This window comes from Microtus ochrogaster, chromosome 5 (genome assembly GCF_000317375.1).
Source record: "Microtus ochrogaster isolate Prairie Vole_2 chromosome 5, MicOch1.0, whole genome shotgun sequence".
Lineage (NCBI taxonomy): Eukaryota > Metazoa > Chordata > Mammalia > Rodentia > Cricetidae > Microtus > Microtus ochrogaster.
Window position 1 is genome coordinate 5,281,806 of NC_022012.1, and position 12,297 is coordinate 5,294,102.

General features: G+C 42.1%; 1 protein-coding gene across 1 annotated transcript in view; it reads right to left on the minus strand.

The window, feature by feature from the left end:
* Cntn5 (contactin 5) overlaps nt 1–12,297 on the minus strand; it is a 1,200,756-nt gene that overhangs the window by 330,153 nt on the left and 858,306 nt on the right. The window lies entirely within an intron of this gene.

The following is a 12,297-nucleotide window of genomic DNA, read 5'->3' on the forward strand; positions in this document are numbered from 1 at the left end:
GATTTCTGTCTACAACAGTAAATGACAAAGGCTCTGAGACAGTAAGATAAATCAACGGATTTTAAAAATAGATTGAATAATGACCGAATATACAGACTGAGCTCAATTACCTTCCAGGATGTGTATTTTAAAGAATACAACACTCATTTATATATGTGAGTTGCAATATATTTTTTAAAGAAAATTAGTCTTTTTGCTCTGTGGTAAACATATAGACTATCTCACTATGGTAATCTGCAAAGCAAACTTTCTTAAATATTACAGATTTTTTTTGGAAGGACATCCAGAAATCTCAATCTCCTAGAGCTGAATTTTAACACAAAATATATTTTCCAGTGTTCTTGCAGAACACAGAACACCTTAAATCACCATCCCCATATAAATGACTTATTTATCAGCAAATTAACTGAGACAAAGTGTAAGCGTTAATTCTGAGAGAAAACACGGCCAGAAATGATGCTGAGTGTTTAATATGGTGTCTGAGGTTACTGTAAACACCTCACCGAATGCTCAGAGAAGAATCAGGGGCAGGTTAGCAGAACAGTCAAGAAAACCCGAGAAAACTGGAAAAGCAGCCACTTATTCCTAGCAAGATTGTGCAAACAAAGCAGAAAAAAGTCTTCTCTCTGCAGTGGCTCGATTCTGAGGATAGCCGCCACAGCAGAAAATCAGCGTGCATTTCAGCTAGGGTCTAAGGTGCTCCAAATTCCTGAACTAAATTTGAAAATGATTCAAGGGTCAGGTCCCAAAGGGACAGCTAATCGTGGTGAGTGTTTGCATGCCAAAGCACATGCTGAGCTGTAGGCTCACTTAGTACCTGTGTCTCTTAGGACCTTTGCTTTTCCCAGGCCAGCTACTGGGACCCTAGACGTCCCTGCCAGTGGGGCAGGGAGCTCCCTTTTGCCAGGATCTGATTCCTATATAAACATGCCATTGGCCCATATGCTCTCTTGGTTCTCCACCCACTTATTTGGTTCTTGGCTCTCTCTTGATCCCGCTCTCTTCTCTTCCTCTCATGATCCCCCATCTGTCTCCTCTCTTGGAATGGCCCAGTCTGCAGGTCATGCTCCCCCCCATCTGTCTCCTCTCTTGGACTGGTCCAGTGTGCAGGTCATGTTCCCCCCATCTGTCTCCTCTCTTGGACTGGTCCAGTGTGCAGGTCATGTTCCCCCCATCTGTCTCCTCTCTTGGATTGGTCCAGTCTGCTGGTTCTTGTTAAGGGCACTATTTCCTTGCTCTGGGCTCTTTCAGATGTCTCTGACTGTACTCTTCCTTCTATCTGCAATAAAAATCTTTTGCTCAACCATACCTAGGAGTGGTCATATCCTGATTTAATTCACAAAGGCAATGAACCAATTGTACCAGTATCATAGCCATGTGACAATGACTCTAAAGCCACAGTTACTGAGATAAAGTAAACACCAGCGGTCATCGTTTAACCTGACTGAACAAAACCCTTCCCTGTGATGTGCGTTACAAACACCTGCTCACTAGAGATGGCCCTTTTGTGTATGTGTGGACGGTTTTGTGTGACCCTGCTTTGTGTGTGGGGGGCAGGGGAGGTGGCAAAAGTGAACCAGCCCTGAGGGCACAAGATCAGAAGAGCTGCCCTGCCTACCCAGCCATCTCCCAATATTCCCTTACAACAGCCAGGAGAGAGAACCCTGTACTTCTTACTGGACAAAGCAGTAGAGACGGTCCTGGTGAAGTGAGTATGGGGGACCTGGATCTGAGGAGCAGAGAGCAGGAGAACTGGGCCACACCTTGTTGTAGGCTGCATTGGGTAAGCTAGCTAGGGCAGTGCTGGAGAGCTCACCAGAGTATCAACCACAAAGGAAAGACAGCAGGCTGACTTTCCCAACTACCACCCAGGCCAAGCACCAGGGCTATGAGTTGGCGCCCCCCCCAGCATCTACTGAATCTAGGAATTGTTGGAGCTTACGAAAAGGGTGAACCTACAGATCCAAAACAGTAGGATCTCCATGACACAGGACAACAACACGATATCCAAGAGGATCCTCTGCTACTCCACCAGTAAAGAGAGCTCTTTACTGGTGGTGTAGCAGAAACCAGAGGTCTCAAACCAGAATAATGACTCATGCAACACGTGCAAGTAAAGATGAATGGACCAAAGAGTAAACTGTGTGACTAAATGGACCACACTACAGCTGCCAGGACGAAATTCATCTTTGTGTGTGTGTGTGTGTGTGTGTGTGTGTGTGTGTGTGCGCATGTGCATGTGTGTGCATGTGTGTGTGTGTGTGTGTGTGTGTGCATGTGTGTGCATGTGTGTGTGTGTGCATGTTTTATTCCTTTGTTTGGTTTTTCTTTTAAATTTAGTTTTGATTGGTGGAGGTTACAAGGGCAGAGATTAGATGTGAGAGAAGAGGAAGATGAGTGGGGTCAGAAAGCAGGATATGAAATCCACAAAGAATTAATAAAAGTTAATTTAAAAGAAATTGCACAGTCTCCTTTAAAGAGTTATAAAATTTATCTACAGGTCTGCAGGATTCATCATGTCTGAACTACTACTTACTTTGTCTTAGGTTTGAGACTTAACCTATCCAACTCTCAATTTATCCCTCTGAACAAGGGGTTAATATTTATTTTCTTTTGTTAATGAACAACAAACTAAGTCATCGGGTGAAAATAGGCAGAGACAACACATTTATTTTTCAGGACAAGAGTTTTGTCAACAAGGAAATTACGCACAGAATTGGCTAATTACATAATTCATGAATCACCTCCATTAATTCCCGGCTGGGGACAGAAGAGCAATGGAGACACGAAATCAGTATGTCTGGAGATGCGGCACGCTGAGCAAAGGCTCTCAGGCAGCCAGAATAGCATCTGGGCATTGTCAGAGCTTTTCTGTGTGGTTCAGATCATTTCCCAAAGTGATTTAGGACTTGAAATGTAAATGTAACACAAGTGTCCCTAAGAGGGGAAGAAGGTTAGAGAGGATAAGAAGATGAATTTTTGTTTGGTAATGGACAGGCAGTTGTGGTAAAGTCTCTCTGACTTCCAAAGTCTTACAGAGCAGCAAGGGAGCTGGGAACATTCCAAAGAGAACTTTCCTGTCTGGATACTCACGCCTCAGCCAGGAGAGCCTAACGATACTGAAGTTCTACCAGTCTCGGCAGGAATATATGAACTCACTAGTCTTTTATTAATATTTTATTTATTTTGTTACTGTGTCTCTCAAAACTATATCTTCCTGATATGAAGCAAACTAAATGAAAATATCAGGAAGTCACTGGACAGTTTCTGAATGGAATAGCGTTTGTTCATGCAGATATTCCTGGCAATTAGTCATTCAGCAAGTCAATTTTTCTTGAGCAGTCTTAAAAGTAATTTAAACGTCTGTCCATGGAGATAAGAATTTTATCATCAAAATCAATATGTATCATCTTATTAACTCTCAGCATGTCCCAGAAACTTTGATGAATTACTTATTAAGTGCTTACAAGTAAGATAAATTTACCAAATATATATGTAGCTTAGGTTTTTCCTCTGGTTTTCTATAGAAAACCCATCAAAGTAATTCAAGAAATAAATTTCTATTCAATGTGAACCTTTTATAATGTTACAATAATACTGAATTTACAGTATAACCCTTGCTGTCCCTGTCCTCACAGCAGCCATTCTGCCTCAGCTTCTTGAGTGCTGAGATCCCACGTGGGAGTGGGAACACCAGGTTTTATCCTTCCTTAGCCCTGAACTCAGATTGCAAAGGACTCCTGTTACCCTGCTGAATTTGCCAGGTGTGTTTTCTCGCTTGCTTTTCCTCATTCAGATTCCTTGAGAGACAGCACCTCCCATGTCCATTGCACCCTTTCTTCCTATTTAATGCCCTCCTATCTGGAACTCAGTGTTCTCTCAAAATCAGCCCAAAACCTCTTAACCAGAAGTGTTAGCATTTTCTCAGATTCCTGTATCCTTGGACTTGCAGCAGGTTACATTTAAAGCAGAAAATATTTCCTGACTTTTCGGGCAACTGTTCTTTTAAACAGCTGCATATGTACCTTTCACAGTCTCTTCTAATTCTCCTTTTAAGTCAATCTTTCTACTCCTCATTCAACTGTGTGTGTTGCTTAGATTCTCCTAATGTCTTCATCACACATGTACAAGGTTCTGCTAGCTGTGTGAGGTCCATGTTTGTATAATCATTCCCACCTTCCCCTTCTTTTTACTACATATATCACCATTTCACCCCATACCCTGATCAGTGGGCTCCATATTCATTCCCAAACTCATTCTCAAAAACTTTGCCACACTAAGTAAAGCATGCAAGAGCAACCACAGACAGGATATAGGAAAGCAGCTATCCACTCCTTTTGACCAACTGAATAAGAAAGTGAATTCACAAGAATGGCATTGTACCTGAGGTCTAAAATTGTGTGTGGTGGTCCCTTTTGGTTTAGGCAGAGCAGAAGGCCATTTTCTTTCTGAGACACCAGCTAAGATGATCAGCTAGTTACTCCTCACCCTCTCTGAGATAGCAGGTTTTCACCCCAGCCTCTGATTCCCGAGTTTTATTGATAAATAGAAAGATAGAGGTTTAGTTAAACCTACATTTGGCAGAAGCCACAGGAAGTGGATACAACAGTGCCTAAAAGTCTCCATGGGCTGAGAAGTGGCCCAATGATTGTGGAGCAGTAATTACTTGCTAAAAAAGCAGTAGATTCAGGTGCAGTGGTTGTGTCCACAGAAAAACAACAACATATCCTGGAACCCCATAGCTAGAGTAACCTGTGAGAAGTGGCCTTAGAAAGTGTGAAGGTCTTAAAGAGGAGGAGGACTCTATTTGGATGGGGAATGAGGAGTCTAGTCTTATACATAATAGATTTGGGGAAGAAATATATAGCTTTTCTGTACTTCTCAGAGAGTCAAACTAATTACCACAACTCAATAATCTGCTCTATCCCTTGAAATATAAGTGATATTTTATATTAATATAACAGCATTGCTTTAGTTAATATTTACTCAAATGTTTTATCTCTTTATATTAATATTTTTAAGATTAAAAAAGTAAAGAATGTGTGTGTGTGTGTGTGTGTGTGTACTTACGTGTGTGACTGTGTGCATTTGTGTGAGTGTTTGTGTATGGGTATATGCACCTAATGGTTGATGCCTAAGGAGGCCAGAAGAGGAACTGAGATTTTGTGTTGAGTTCCAAGTTGTGAGGCTCCAATGTGCGTGCAGAGAACTCAATGTGGTCACTTTGAAGAAGAGTACCTGTTTTTAATCAATAACCTATTACTCTAGCCCCACTCGGCGCTTTTGTATAACACAGCCTTTTATGTAGTAAGTATGTGGATTAGAAATACAGCTTGAAACAAGACTTGCTATTTGGAGTAGGAACTCATGGGAGAAACGACAATGAGCAATACTGGCATGGAGGACAAACACACTACACCCTGGAGGAGAGTAGCCAGTGCTGGGAAGGGGAGGAGGTAGATGTGTTTCAGGGTGAGTGACAGATGGCAGAATGAGACAAGACAGAGAGAAATGTCATAATGAGTATATAAGACTTTTCTATGCTATGTAAGGACAAACATTTGAGTCATTACTCTCAAATTTGCTATTGAAAATCTGATCACTGCAAGTTTTTAATATTTGGATTTGCTTGTGTGTGTTCAGTTTAGTGATGAGTGAGATAGTCTCCATCAAGGTTGAGTGATAAGGCGGAGAGAGAGGTAGTGTGTGCGGCAGCGAAATCACAATCCTCTGATTCCATACAAGGACAGCTGCTACGTTTTTCTCTTCTAGTTTTTCTCAGTGCCTAATGTAATATTTGACCCTAATAGGTTCTCTGTCTACACTTATGAGTACCAGAAAAGCCCTGGGCATGAGGTCTGCCCTGACAATTGATTCAGAGACCCACACCAGGACAATATACAGAGCATGAGAAACATTGTAGCACTTGGCATTAAATGAAATGTCTCCATAAAATCCCTTCAGGGCTCAGGGAAGGCTGTGGATGAAGAGGCAGAAAGACTATAAAAGCCAGAAGTCTTGGAGGACACCAGAAAACAGTGTCTTCAACATACACCAAGACAGAAACACATATGAATTCACAAAGACTGTGGCAGCGTACACAAGGCTTGCATAGGTCAAGTCAAATGCGTTTCCACCTTTAACAAGAAGCTATTTGCAATTGTTACTCGTGGATCAAGGAAAAAATCGCTTTTCTCCAATGGAGTGTCACTGGGGATATCTGAGTTTTAAATTAAGTGCCTTTCTATGGATAAATGTACAAGATCTCAGAATGATAAGATTGATCAACACTCAATATTTTCTATACTGCCTATGCCTGTTGTGAACAGGCTCATGTTATCTTGGGCAGGCATTTTGTACTCTAACAAACGTCACCATAAATAGGACATCACAACTTTGCTATGTTTCCTGAGTTTGCAGCTTCAGGGCAATCCAGAAGGGCAAAGGTGTCCACTGCCTGTAGTCGCTTTAAAGAAATGGAGAGGGAAACAAAGCGATGCCTTCCCCAGGACCACCATTCTCGGAAGTCATTAGCACTCTTTGCGACAATACTGTGGCGTTCATTTTTTTATGGTTCTGGTTATATGGGGCCAGTTCTGGCTTTTCTGTGGATGTACTGATCTCTATAATGCAATATGACTTTTCTCTATTTCTTTCTGCACCACCACCGTTCTCTTACTCCTGCCCACTGGGAAGTATTTCAGATTCAAGACCAACAATTAAATATCATTTCAAAGCTTGCTTTAGAAGAAATTTAAGCAATCCTGATGCATTTTCTGACAAACAGATTAAGTAAATTTTTACTTCCGCTTCAATGAAATACTTTTACCTATGCATCCTTTAGTATTTTTAGAAAACTTTTTTCAGGGAAGTGTAAAATTTCAATATTCTTAAAATGACTTTTATAGCTAACTCTATGGTCACAGTAGATTAAATATAATTTTCATATTCAATCCCCCACAGAGGTGTTTGCCAAGCTTGCAAAAATAGAAAATATACACATTACCTCTGCATCAAATGTTTAAATGTCCGCCTTTCCTCTGCACTGAGAGAACAGAGCACAGTGGGAATTTCAGCTGACAGTAGCGTTAGCAATGGATTTGTCCATGATCTTCTACTCTTTTTCTCAGTGGATGTGTTTGGTGTTTGACAACCATGAGGGCAACCATTCAGGACCATATCCTTTTTGTGAAAATGTGTTTCAGTTATCAAATGGTAAAGAACCATCGAATAGTGACAGTCTTTGAACTAAAATAATTTCTTATAATAATTTTCATCCATTTTTGTATATTCTTTTGCTATTAATCTTGCAATCACCTGATACCTTCTGTTAGTTTTAATCACAGTTGTTAACTTAAAACTTTATTTAATACTCACTGTGTTTTAGGAGCTTAAAAGTTGGTATAGACTCCACCATTTATTCACTGCTAGAACTGGTGGTTTAGTGAGTCACCACTCAGTGAGGAGTTTGGATGGTGAAGCTCTGTTCTGAGTGAAGGTCAAGATCTCACACAGAAAATACATAAGTATCAGAAGAGGAGGTTGCTTAGTACGGGCTCATCATTCATGTGGGAGCATTTAGTTCCACTTACACAAACCCTTGGTGTGTAGATAAAGGGAAGAGATTCTGGAATTCTTCTGCAAAACTATTCAATAAATGCATCGTCAACCCCCTTCTTTAGTTCCATTTAAAAAATACATACATACATATATATATATATATGTGTGTGTGTGTGTATGTGTGTGGTAATTATATACATATATATGTATGTAGTAATTATACATATATATATACTATATGTATATGTATGTAGTAATTATACATGTATATATATGTATGTATGTGTATATGTGTGTAGTAGCTATACATGTATATATGTATGTGTGTATAGTTATTATACACTCAGCTTGGAGTCATTTGGAGTGTTGCATCACTAAAGAATCTGAGTAGATTAAGGCAGAAGGAAGGATAGATAAAAGAATCTAGAATTTCATTTTGCTAAATTTTTATCATAATTGTTTTTTATTTTAAAAAGATTTATCTTAATAGTGTATGTATGGTTGTTATGACTGCATGTCTATCTGTACACCACATGCTTGCAGGGCCCACAGAGTCCAGAAGAGGGCATCAGATCCCATGGAACTGGAGTTACTGCCATGTGGGTGCTGGGAACTGAATCCTGGTCCTCTACGACAGCAACAGAGTTCATTTTTTGTCTCCTTTTTTAAAAATTTGTACTCTATTTTTTTAAAAAAAATATTTTAAATTATTTTAATTTTGTGGATTTGGGAATTTCACATCATGAAATTTCAATTACAAATATAATTTTAATTATAAAACAAACAAAACAACAAAAATAAACAAGTTAACAAACAAAACCAAACCACCCTGCCGGAAAAAAAAAAAAAAACATTTCGCTCCTTCGTCTTTGCCTCTCCATCACCTCTTCATTCATCTTAGCGGCTCTGGAAGCTGTAGTGTGTCATGCAGTATACTCTTTTGTTCAAACAGCTCTCTTGTTCATTGTGTAATGTGTTGTTATTCAGGTTCAAGGCATCTGGCCTCAGGCATACCATCAACAGTGGACCCCACAGAAACTCCCAGGACATCACATCATTGCCCAAGTCATGTAGACCATGGCCATGGCTCCACAGGACCAGTTTCTTCATGCATTCCAGCAGGTCATGGATGGGACTGATGCTGGGGTGTGCCAGCTCAAAGTCCTGGATTTGTGCCGAGTGTCTGCTGAGTTGGTCAGTCCCAGCTACTGGACCACTCCGTAAGGTGAAGAGTAGGGACAACTCTCCTCTGTCAGGATCATCTGAGTCCATTATCTCAGGGCTGGCTAGGGATTGGGTCAGCACTCTGGTGGGGGTGGTGACTCTTCCCACGTCAGTGAGGGGCAGGGACAGTTCAGTGAGGCCCTTGTATTTCAATTCATGGTTAAACAATTGGATCGCATGGTCCCCTGTGGTAACATGAGCAATAGACATCAACACGGACACCAGCTGCATCAGGATCATGGGCCTAAACAGAGCTATCAGCAGCAGCTTGGGTCCGGATGTCATCATGGCCCCAGTGACAGTGTATGTATCACAATAGCATGGGCCCAGCAGTGCTGAAGTCCCCAGACTCCAACAAGGTCCCAGGTGGCCGTAGAGACCCTGAGCAGTCGAATGGCCCCTGATGTCAACAGGAACCACAGGCCTCAACACAGACCCTGACTCTGGACCCAGACCTGGCCCTCAGCAGCAGCCCAGTCTGGACAACGCCAAGGCCACAAGGTCGGCAAGACTCTAGCTTCCACACCTCCCTCTGATCCCAACATGGTCATAGGTGACAAACAGGAAGCTGGACAGCCTGTGGCCTTTGGCAGGAACACGGGCCATGGACATCAACATAGACCCTAGCTGTGGTAGTATCACCAACCCAGACATGGTCCTCAGCAGTCTCTCAGACCCAGATGTCATTATGGCCCCTGCTGCCTGTGCAAGCCTTTAGGATTGGTGTTGCCCTAGTTTCAAGGAGGCCCTCAGACAGGTGGTAGCCCAATCCTCATTCAGCTGCCCAGCTTTTAATGGTACCAGGAGCCTTGGCTATCAGCATAGACCCTGGCTGCAGTGGGGCCACAGACCCAGACATGGCTCCTAACTGCATCTGTCCCTGCATACTACAATGGCCCCAGGAGGCAGTACAGACCATGCAGATCTATAGGGGGTGGCAGCATGACTCTTGGGCACCAATACGGCCTCCAGTACCAGCTCATATCCTGAGCATCTGCACAGACTTCAGTGGTTACAGGAGTCACTGGCAACGACACAGGCCCTGGCTGCACTAGGACACCAATATGACCCTAGTTGGGGGCTCAAACCCTGGGCACACATCGGATCCTGGATGGAAACAGGCACCTGGGATATCAAAACAAATCCTGGCTGTGGTAAGGCCACAGACCCAGACATGGCCCTTAACTGCAGTTCAAGCCAGATGGCTGTCATGGCCCTGGGTGGTAGCCCAGCCACTCAGATCGGGATGGCCCCTGTTGAGGCAAGGCCCTCAAACACCAATGTGGACACATGTGGCAGCCCAAATCCTTTGCATCCTCGTGGCTTTTGTGGCAACAGGAGCCATAAGCATTAATGCAGACCATAGCTGCAGGCAGGGCCATAAGCATTAATGCAGAACATAGCTGCAGGCAGGGCCATGGACCCAGACATGCACTTGGCAGCAGCCCAGGACTGAAAATCACCTTGGCCCCAGATGGGAAGCAGGAATCCCGTATCAGTCGGTTCTTTGCCACCTTCACCTCCATGGATCTCCCTCTCTCCACAGAACATGAACCACTCTGCCTCTCTCTTCCATACCCCTCCATACACTTGCCAACCATAAAGGCACCCAACTACCTGGGCCCACAAGCGAGGACTTCAGCTTCTTCCCATCAGCCCAGGGAAAACTACCCTGGTCAGCATATGTGAACCCATCTCTGTCACTAAAGATATATTTTTCGATTTTTATGTTATGTTAGTGAGAGTGCCTGCTTGTTTATACGTGTTCTATTTGTGTATCTACTATCCCTCCAGGACCAAAGGTAATAGTGAATTGACAGGAAATAGAGTTATAGGCAGACATGAGCCTCCTGATGTTAGTTCTGGGCACAGAACCTGTGTCCTCTGCTACAGAGAGCATAAAGTACCCTCCAGCCCTGATACACCGATACACTCTTATTGCTACTGCTGACTTCAGCATCTCTCTCTCTCTCTCTCTCTCTCTCTCTCTCTCTCTCTCTCTCTCTCTCTCTGTGTGCATGTGTGTGTGTGTGTTACTCCCTTAGGCATCTGTTGGGCATGTGGTTTCCAGCTCCTTCTGTGGTCCCTTTCATTTTATTCCACATTATAGTCTTTTACTTCATCTTTAATTTTTTACCTTGCACCCTTCCTTCTTAGTCCAGATATGTGTCCGTGGTGCAATAGCAGCATGACAGTTGTGGGGATAACATAATATTCTCTAGTTGGATTTGAACTCATGACTGGGACTATAAACCAGAATCTTGTGGTTGAGAAGGCTGTATTCTATGGAGGAAAACTTGTTACTTTTTTTTTAATTTAAATTGACATGGTTATCCCTTTGCATATGTCTTATGGTAGAGCACAACCCTAACAACGTATTTGGAAAGTATTTTAGTGTCCTACTGTTATGAAGAGATGCCATGAGTATATGACCATGGCAACTATTATGATAGAAAGCATTAAATGGGGGCTTGCTTATAATTTCCGAGGTTTTGTCCTCTGAAATCATCATTACAGCAGAGAACATGGCAGCATACATAGTACTGGAGCAGTAGCTGAGAGCTACATTTGGGTTTACAGGCCCAGAGAGAGGGTAAGGGACTGGACCTGGCCTTGGATTTTGAAACCTCAAAGCCCACCCTCAGTGACATATTTCCTCCAAGGCCAACACCTTCTAAATTTTGTAATCCTTCTAAATGGTTTCACTCCCCAATGATCAAGCATTCAAATATATGATCCTATGGGGATCATTATCATTCAAATCATCAAAAGAGTATATATTTTTTAAAAAAGAATTTTAAAAGTTGGGTGTGGTTGTACATGCTGACAGCATTTAAGGGGACGGGAGGAAGAGGACAGCAGTTTACAGCTAGCCTCTGCTAAGCAAGACTGTCTCATGGGGAAAGAGCACATAGAAGAACTATGAAAGCATTGAAGTGTAGTTTTTTAATACTTCAAAATCAATCAGAATTCTCGTTCTCAAGTTCACTTCTTAATAATGTCTTCATGGGTAATTTTTGTTGCACAGCAGAGCAATCTGCATGCCATATATCACCCATAATAGAGCACTTGGTTGTGCTGATGCAATGCCTAACTGTAAATGTCTATAAATACAAATGAGGTGTTTAAGTGTGAAGATCCTGTGGATAGATGGCGATTCCTATAATTATAGCATCATTACACCTGCCTGCACCGCACTGAAGAGTTGAAGTTACAACTGTTCCTATTATTGGAAAAGTAATAACAATTATAATTGTACAATAAAATATTAAAAGCTTAAGACTGAATTTGAGGACAGATGAACTACAAATGCAATGAAAACTGAAGTCATAAAATTCATACAGTTCATACACATATGTTCCAGACAGACACTAAGGAGTAAGAAAAGAACTGTGGAGCTCATGAGCCTCTCCTTTCCAGATGCTCACATTCTAATTTTTGAGTACGATTCTAAGTATTTATAATCTATGAATCCTCTCTCCCTCCCTCCCTTCCTCCCTCCCTCCCTCCCTC